Below are 9,620 nucleotides of genomic sequence, written 5' to 3'. Positions count from 1 at the left end.
GTCGTCTGCGTCAATGTTTAGTAAACTTGCATTTTCTCTATGTTTACTAATGTGTTTTATTTTGAATTTTTGTAGATGATGCGTCAGTTACATGCAGTGTATGGAGAATGGTTGTTGAAAGATTGCCGTTGGGATTTTGTGGTTGATAATGTCAAAGGTGCGAGAATCATTTTTTGGGGGGAAGGTTCGACACATGCTGAACTTCTTGCAATGGCTCAAGAAGATTATAACCTGGACATGAGCACAGAATCTGTGGAGATAACCTACTCATTACCAGCAGAAATGATGCAGGCTCCAGACACCCCTCCTATTCATGTTACAAGTGATAGACAAGTTCGAAACTTGCTCGAGATAACCAAAACGCATGGAGTACGGCTTTGTGTATCAAGCCGTAGCAAGGTGGAAACGGTTTCAGAGTTCAGGGAAGAAGATGATGAAGCTGATGAAGCTGATGAATGTTTTGAAGATGATGATGATGATTTGGTTGAAGATGAAAATCATGATGGGGAGGAGGACGATGGGGAGGAGGACGATGGGGAGGAGGATGCTGGTATCTCTATTGTTGCTGAAGCGGACGAGAATGGTGAGGATTACAGTGTTTATGGAAAGGTTGAAGATGAGGATGAGGAAGATGATGATATGTATTTTGAAGATATCAAAAAGATTGAAGGAGGAAGATCGAATGGTAACAGTATCTATGTCAACCAGAGTTTTGTTAGCAAGGATGCACTGCTTTCAGAGCTGCGGTTGACAGCAGTGAGGTTTAGGTTCTCCTTCAGAATATACAAGTCAACGAAAACTCTCCTTGTGACAACATGTCCGGTTAGTGGTTGTCAATGGAAGGTCAGAGCGAGTGTGAAACATGGGACAAACACGTTTTGGGTAACAAAGTATGTGGAAAAACATACATGCTCAGTGGGAGACCGACTCGCTCAGCGGAGACACTGTACTCCGAAGTATGTTGGTAGGCTTTTCATTGATCGTGTTGGAATCATTGATGGGTTGAATCCGCAGCATATCACTGATGCAATGAAGAACATGTTTGGCATGACGCTTGATTACACCACTTCATACAGAGCACTTTTATATGCACAAACATTGGTGAGAGGATCAGCAGAAGATGGGTATTCGCGTCTGCCATCATATCTCGAGCAAATCTCCTTAGCAAATCCCGATTCTATCACGGCTATAGAACTTGATTCTATCAATAGATTTAAGTATCTATTTCTCTCTTTTGGAGCTTCTATCAAAGGTTTTAAGTATCAGAGAAGGGTCATTGTGGTGGATGGGACTCACCTAAGTGGGAAGTATGGAGGTGTTATGTTAGTTGCAGCCGCACAAGATGGGAATTTTCAGATATTTCCATTGGCTTTTGGGATCGTAGATGCTGAAGATGAACCTTCTTGGGAATGGTTTTTCACAAAATTGGCTAGTTGTGTATCTGATGAGCAGCCTCTGGTGATAGTCTCTGACCGGCACGCGGCCATTAAAAGTGCGTGTGATAAGGTGTTTCCTTGGGCAACCCGAGGAATATGTTATTATCACCTTCAAGATAACATTGTCAAAAAGTATAAAGGGAAACATCTCTTGTACTTGGTGAAAGGTGCTGCTTATGCTCATACGGTTTCAGATTTTGACCGGTACATGGCTGAGATACGGAGTGCAAACCCGGACCTTGCAACGTATTTGGAGAATGCCGACGTCAGCCTATGGTCAAGGGTTTATTGTCAGGGGGACAGGTACAACATAAAGACAAGCAACATCGCTGAATCTATTAATTCCGCTCTGAAGCGAGCTAGAGGATTTCCGGTTCAGTTCCTGTTGGAGTTCATAAGGGAGAAGCTAGGAAAGTGGTTTTGGAAAAGGAGAGAAGATGCTTTGAGTCTCCCAACTCAACATAGTCGAGGTGTTGAATACTTGCTTGTTGTTCGATCGGAGATAGCGGATACGATGACGGTACAACCAATTGATGGATGGCGATTCTTTGTGAAAGGTGGGAAAATGGACTGTGTGGTTGATTTGGAACATGGAAAGTGTGATTGTGGTGTCTATGCAGTGGAGAAAATACCTTGCTCTCATGCTATAGCTGCTGGAACATCTGCTGGTTTGCATATCTCCACACTTGTATGTCCAGTGTACTCAAAGGATTTTCTGTTTGCAGGATACTCAGAGAATATATATCCTTGTGTTGGACAACAAGTTGAGGAACGCACATGCTTTTCTCTGGATGTAAAGCGTGGTCCGGGAAGACAGAAGAAATCAAGATGGCAATCTTGGTTGGAGCTATCCAGGATGAGAGGACGCAAACCCTGGAAGCAACACAGGGTTTATAGATGCTCAAAATGCAAGGAAACTGGCCATACGAAACCACAATGTAAGTCATCCAGTGATTAGTCTTCCAGAAGACCTTCCATTAAGTCGTCCAGAAGGTCATCCAGTTAGTCGTCCTGGGTTTTTTTTTCCACAAGACCTTCAAGTTAGTCGTTCAGTGATTAGTCTTCCAGAAGACCTTCAATTAAGTCGTCCAGAAGGTCATCCAGTTAGTCGTCCAGGGTTTTTTCTTCCAGAAGACCTTCAAGTTAGTCGTCCAGAAGGTCGTCCAGTTAGTCGTCCAATGTTTTTTCTTCCAGAAGACCTTTAAGTTAGTCGTCCAGTGTTTAGTCTTCCAGAAGACCTTCAATTAAGTCGTCCAGTGTTCAGTCTATGTACTAAAAAATTGTGTTATGAACTTATCTGTGTCAACTTCTTTGTCAAATTGCACTACCAAACAAATTTGAGATGGTCTTGCCCTTTATATTATCCGAAATATAGTTACAAAAGGTTACCGCTCAGAAGACTGCGCGGAATATAGTTACAAAATAGGGATCAAGTTCAAATACAAAATAGGGATCAAGTTCAAATACACACATCAGCCTAATCTATCATACAAAATAATCTAACGTGGCATGTTAATCACCCATCATACGCATTCAGGTTGTCATCCATGTCCTTGTTTTCGAACTCATGCGAGTCAGGAAGCTCTTGAAATATATCCACCGCCATCTTATCCCTCATACTCTTCCTGTTGGCCTTACCAAAGTCTTTTTTACTAAACTCTATCCCAAGAGCATGACATTCAATGTACTTTAGAGTGTACACGCCACAATCACCAGCTCGGGCCGGAGGTATATTGGTCGGTCTCTCATATGTGAATGGCTCCAGGCTGTATTGGGCACGTTGTTCGTCTGAGGAAGCGCACTCAACAAGCAGATAAGGGACCATGTAGAGAAAAGGCTCCATTACCACATCGAGTTCTTCTGGGGAGATACTGGAACAAATGCTGTCAAAGACGACTATGTGCCTCTTAGGGATCGATATCCACATAGCAATCCAATGAGTGTCGGCGAAGTTCACTGGCGCATAGATATCATCAATCTCCATCCCCCAAACCTTGTTCGATTGGAAAAATGATGGTATAGTGCCTGCATAATAATTCCACGCCCCACCAGGGAGTCCTCTTCCTAAACTGTTCTGATCGGGCTCTGAGTCCTTAAAATCCTTGAAGTTGATCTTCATTGCTGAGCAAAGAGATGATCAAGGAAGCACATTCTCTCGCTCCTGAAATGTTGTGGGTTAGCGTCGTACCTCTTCCTCAGCACATTAATCCAAGCATCAATATGCTGCATATAAAATAGAATACAAGTCAGAAGATATCAGACGACTTACAAGCAATTCGTAGACGAATTAAGTCGTCTGATAAGTCGTCTACGTAGCCGACTTATCAGTAAGTCATCTAAGTCATAGCAGAAGACTTACACAGTCTTCCAGCCACTCTAAGGAGGTTCGGAGGATTTTATACCACCAAGTTCTACTTTTACGTGGTTTTTTATCGAGAGTTGTTCTATAATGACTGCAAACACAAAATGTTGAAAAGCAATCAGTTTTGTAGACTAAAGCAAGCTATTATGGGAAAAGCAAGCTATTATGGGAAAAGCAACCACTTACGGACAAGTTTTCAACCAATCAGCGAGCTCCTTCAACTTCTTCTTGTCAATTGGTGCAAAAGGATTATAGCCTGGATAAAGCTTTCTGTTTGAAATGATCACTCTGGCCGTGATGTTGAGATTGCTGTGAGGCAGCAAGTTTCCTTGTTCGATCACTCTTTGCACGACAAAGTGCCAGAGCAGCATCCCTCTTTTCCTGATATCTAGCATCCTTCTTCTGTAAATCCAAAATAGTGGGTTAATTTTTGTCCAATAGAACAAGGCTCGGTTCTGGAGCTTTATCTTTCGAGGAACTAGCATATGCGGGCACAGCTGCGGGCACAGCTGCGGGCACAGCTGCGGGCACATCTGGACCTTTATCCTCCGCCAAGCTCTTCCTTCCCGCGTTCGTCCCATTAACACTTTCACTCTGCAATATTCAAGATGGGTTTATACAATAATAACCAAAGATCCATTTCAAACAATAATAACCAATGAGTGTCTTCAAACATGAAACAAAATACATATATAAAATCCATACACTATAAACAAAGCACACATGTTCTGACATACAAGAAACAAAGCAAATGCAACTTTTCAGTTCTTATTCTTAAGACTTTGTCTAGTCAATCTCTTGTTGGGAGAGGATTCGTTACTAACCCCGGGTTCGAGCGTCGGTTTAGGTGGAGAGGTAGTGTTTTGAGATGATGTCCCTTTCCGTTTTGTGGTGATACCAACCTTCTTCTCCACAGCTTCCACCCTTTCCGACAGATACTTGATCTCCTTAAGGCACGTCCCAAACCCTTCCCTCATGGCATCAGCTATGTCCTTGAACATGGTTTTAATATCCTCTTTGGTCAACCCACCAACAGTCGTAGTCACCTCTTCACTAGCCTCTGCAGCTGCCTCTTCACTAGCCTCTGCAGCTGCCTCTTCACTAGCTTCTGCAGGTGCCTCTTTACGAGCTTTCTTCCGAGGTCTTGGACTGTCTTCCTTCACTACCTTTTTCTTCGCTGGACTCACAACCGCCGGCTTTGTATTGACCCAAGTACCGGTGACTTCCCAGCAATCCATGGTCCACTTCCACGGTTTCTTCACAAACATGAGTTTAATTATGTTCTCCGCGAGCGTGTCCTCAACATCAAACTCCCATTTTGGAAACATTTCACCAGTGTCCTTCTGAACAAAGTTGATCATCCTAGTCTGCAGTAAATAGAAGATATGAACTTAGATATTTGACGGATTAAGAAAGATGGAAAGAAAAGACTTCACAGACGACTTATAATTAAGTCGTCTGGAAAGTCTTCCAGCTGGAAGACTTAGTAGAAGACTTATAATTAAGTAGTCTGGATAGTCTTCCCAGACGACTTAATTATAAGGCTTCTACTAAGTCATCCAGCTGGAAGACTTTCCAGACGACTTAATTATAAGTCTTCTACTAAGTCGTCTAATTGGAAGACTTATCAGACGACTTAATTATAAGTTTTCTGCGAAGTCGTCCAGATTGAAGTAAATACCTGACTGAGGATAGCCTCTTTAAACTGTATGCGTCCTTTGCGACCCTTGTAAGCCAGTATCGGTGGAGACGGATTGTTTGGGAGAGGATTACCAAAAGTAGCACCCAATTCCGGAAGAGCTGTGTACACCCAGACCTGGAGAGCTTGCGCAAACCCATTAATAGTGTAACAACCCGAAATATCTCTGCCCTTCACAGAGTCCATCAGCACCTTAAACGCGACTCTCCCCCATGGATAATTCTCAAACCGTTCTAGCTCCATCACTAGCCTTGCCAGACTAACCCGTGTAGGGGTTGAATACTTTCTCCCTTCAATGTATCCAGTGAAGATGGCAAGGTACGCGAGCCGCTTGCGATCATCCCGAGACCACCCTTCGCATCTCACAAATGCTGATATTATCTCCTGAGTAGATGGCCCAGCTTCGACATGAACTCCCAGCATCTCCCAAAAAGAAGTCAACTCCTTTGTAACAACAGAGTGAGGTCTCTCAAGGTCCTCGATGTACTCGCAGTTTAGACCAGTGAGATTTTCAAACTCTAACAGTGAAAACCTCACAGGTTCTGGACCAACGAGACTCCACAGCTCATACTTCTTCTTTATGTCCAGCTGGAAACCGAGCATATAGTGAACCAGCCTTGAAGCCCCATCAAATCCCAGCTCTTGGAACTTGATGAAAACTCCCAAATTCGACTCCTTCAACTCTTCATATTCGTCATCATGAAGAGCTTTCTTTAAAGCAGCATGCAACATCCAACAAGTATGATACGAAATGTTATGCACTGCGGGGGGCTCTTCCCCTAATGTATATATCCTACGGGGGAGTTCTGGCATCTCCATTTTTTTTTCCTGCAAAACAATCAAAGACTTATAATTAAGTCGTCTGGCAAGTTTTCCAGCTGAAAAACTTATAATTAAGTCGTCTGGAAAGTCTTCCAGACGACTTAAATATAAGTCTTCTAAGACTTCCAGTTTTATGTTCATCTTTTCCTCAATCAATGACTCGACAGTAAGAGATATAACTTACCGGCGGCGGAGTTCAACGAGACGCCTCTGAGAGAATGCGCGCTAGGGTTTCCTCTCGGATCTTAAATAGAGGAAGCGGCTGTGAGAACGGTGGTGAGAACGACGGTGATAACGGCGGAGAGATAACCGGCGGTGAGAACGATGAGAACGATGGATTAGAGAGAATCGACGGAAATCACCTTCGAAATCGCCTTTGAGAGAAACGGCTTTAGGGTTTTCTGATTTTCGATAAACAGTGAAAAAAAAACACCTTATATATGGCCGGTAAATAATCCGGTTAGGTTTAAAAGTACATTGTAAAATTAAAGGTTTGGTCCGGTTTGGACGACTTACTAGTAAGTCGTCCGTTGAATACTGTACATCAGACGACTTACTAGTAAGTCGTCCCAGACCCTAAATTTAACCCCTAAACTAAATTGACTAAATTAACTAACTAACCACGTTATAAACTCGTAGTTATAATTAAATAGTGTTTACTATACACAGAAATAAACACACTTAGGTAAATTTTAAAGTTTTCAAAAAAATATTTATGCATTCCAAAATCTAACCCTAAGAACACATACAATACTACAACATATGTTGGCAAAACCTAAACCAAAGAATATCATGACTCACTACTTTCACTCATCTATGTTGAAAACAATTAACTTTTGTTATATCTTAATTTATATCTCTTAAAACATATGTTAATTACATGATTTCAATTTTTCACTTATCAAAATATTTTTTACAAAATTTTTAAATTATTTCTAAGTAGAACTGGACGACTTACTGTAAAGTCGTCTGGGCAGACGACTTACGGGGTTAGAAACGTAAAAAAAAATTCGGTTTTTTTGTTTGTTCACAAGGGGTTGGTGGTAATTTCAATAGTTTTTAGGTTACTTTTGCATTTGATTCAAGTTTGGGTTTACTTTTGTGTTTGAAATCAAGTTGTGAGTCATATTTGGCAATTTTCTCTTATTAAATTGTTGGTTTGTGTATATTTCTGCATTGTTATTAGGCTTTGGTGATTGGTTTTTGATTCAATTTTGGTTTGTTATTTCATTTCCGGTTTTCTGTTGTAGAGATATAAGAATCTTTGGTTATTAATGAAATTTTGTTTGGATTTGTTTCAGTTATTTTGGTTTATTGTTCGGTTTGGATAACAAAGTAGGGATAGTATCTGATAAATTCCAGTCCCAATAAATTCCGGGTAGGATTTTGGATAACAATGTTTTTATCGTTATCTAGGGATTTTGTGTGTTTAATTTTTATTTTTCTAAATGATGATGTTCGTTGTTATATTCGATGGTTGGTTGTCGTGGTCACATGTGTGTTAATGGGAGGGAGGGGGCGTAAACAGTCCATCTAGCTGTATATTTCGTAGTTGATTTTTTGTTTGTGTTATATTTGGTGTTTGTAGTTAATTTTGGTAGAAGTGTATTTTCCTTTACGTATTTGTGGACTAAACAGTCCATCTAACAGTACATTTCGTAGTTAGGTTTTCGTTCGTGTTATAATTGTTGTTTGCAGTTAAATTTGGTAGAAGTGTATTTTCCTTTACGTATTTGTGGACTATAGTGTCTAAAGTTTTGTTGCGTTGGCCGCTGGTTGTGTTTAGTGTTGCAATATTTTCAAGAAAATTCGTTAGCCATGGTTGGCAATTTGGCCATGATATTGATATAAAGCTTGGATTGGGGTAGTCTCATGCGTTGATGGAATTGATTTTTAAAATTATGTGTTTTTACATTTTATGATGTGCTTGTGTTATATAGTGGGTTGTTTCTTTTGGTTGACAATATGATTTTATTATGGGCTTTGTAGGCACTGAATGGGATGTGAATTATAATAATTAGTGATACTAGGGACTTTTCCCGGGCTACGTCCGGGGTATTCGTATAAGTTCAAATTAAATTCGGAAAATTACAATATTATTTGAATATGAAGTTTTTATACATTTACAAACGATTTTAAACTATTAGTTTGGTAAGAAATTTAAATTCGTTTGTATTTATTCATTGCCTTGTGTCTAAAAAATCTCAAATAATCTAACGCACAATTTTTTGTTTATTTTTATAGAAAATCATATATAGATTGATAAGTAAGATGAGTGAAAGTTAATTAAACCTAGTTATAGTTTAAAATACATTTTGTCTTATTATTTTGGTTTTGTATAAAACAATTGTAAATTTAAAGCCGATTTAAACTTTGTTTAAACTTTATAATTATTGATTTTTAATGTACCATATTGAACAGTTTCATAATAGAAACATATTAGTATTAGTGGATAACATCTTCACTGCACGGTTTATGCATTTTGAATTTTTTACTATATAAATTGTTTTGTTCAAGTATGGATTTCTTTTTATAAATCTTTATGAGCTATATAATTTTCTTACATTTGCTTTATTTTTCTATTAAATTAGAAATATGTTTTTTCTAAAAATTTATACTCTGTACCACATATGTTTTAATTTTATCAAATAGATTCTCTCTATTTGTGAAACAAAATAATGGATAACATGACTAACACATTAAATAGGAAAATTAGTTTGATATATCTTTTTCAGTTGTTATTCTCTTTTGGCTTATACATGATATAATGTTATATTTTGTTGTATTTTTTAATTCCCATTTAAAAACACAATGATTAATACACAATGATTAATACTTAGGTGCTTATCTTTTACTGATTTTAGTGAAATGAATTATTCGGGTTAACTTTGGGGAGTATATAGATACTGGTTTTATTATTTTGTTGTTGTCGTAAATTGTCGTCTAAATTTTTATTTGAACCAATTTAAAATGTTTTGTTATCTAGCTTTTGGTTCATATTATTTATTATTTTTGTATTTTGGCCATAATCTTTGTTTTGAAGGTAGTGTTCAACTTTTTTCATTTTTTACTTCATTTGTTATCTTTTTTATTTCAGCCTCGTCTATGATGTTCAGACCATGCCTAGGTCTAGCTCTACCAGTACTTTTAGTTTTTTGGTATTTGTTGCTGAGTTTTAAAGATTATCTGTTGATTCCAATACCAAGGCGTTAAATTCAAGCCGGTTGTCTTCATAATCTTTGCCGGAAATGACATTATGATTGAGGCGACCATGACCATTTAGTATAAGACTGTGAGATGG

General features: G+C 38.9%; 1 pseudogene; it reads right to left on the bottom strand.

Moving 5' to 3' along the window:
• Positions 1 to 2,740: 2,740 nt before the first annotated feature.
• Positions 2,741 to 6,316, bottom strand: LOC106387552 (annotated as a pseudogene).
• Between the last annotated feature and the right edge of the window lie 3,304 nt (positions 6,317 to 9,620).

The sequence above is a fragment of the Brassica napus genome, chromosome C2 (genome assembly GCF_020379485.1).
Source record: "Brassica napus cultivar Da-Ae chromosome C2, Da-Ae, whole genome shotgun sequence".
In the NCBI taxonomy this organism is placed as follows: domain Eukaryota; kingdom Viridiplantae; phylum Streptophyta; class Magnoliopsida; order Brassicales; family Brassicaceae; genus Brassica; species Brassica napus.
This window is presented reverse-complemented; position numbering and strand designations above follow the sequence as displayed.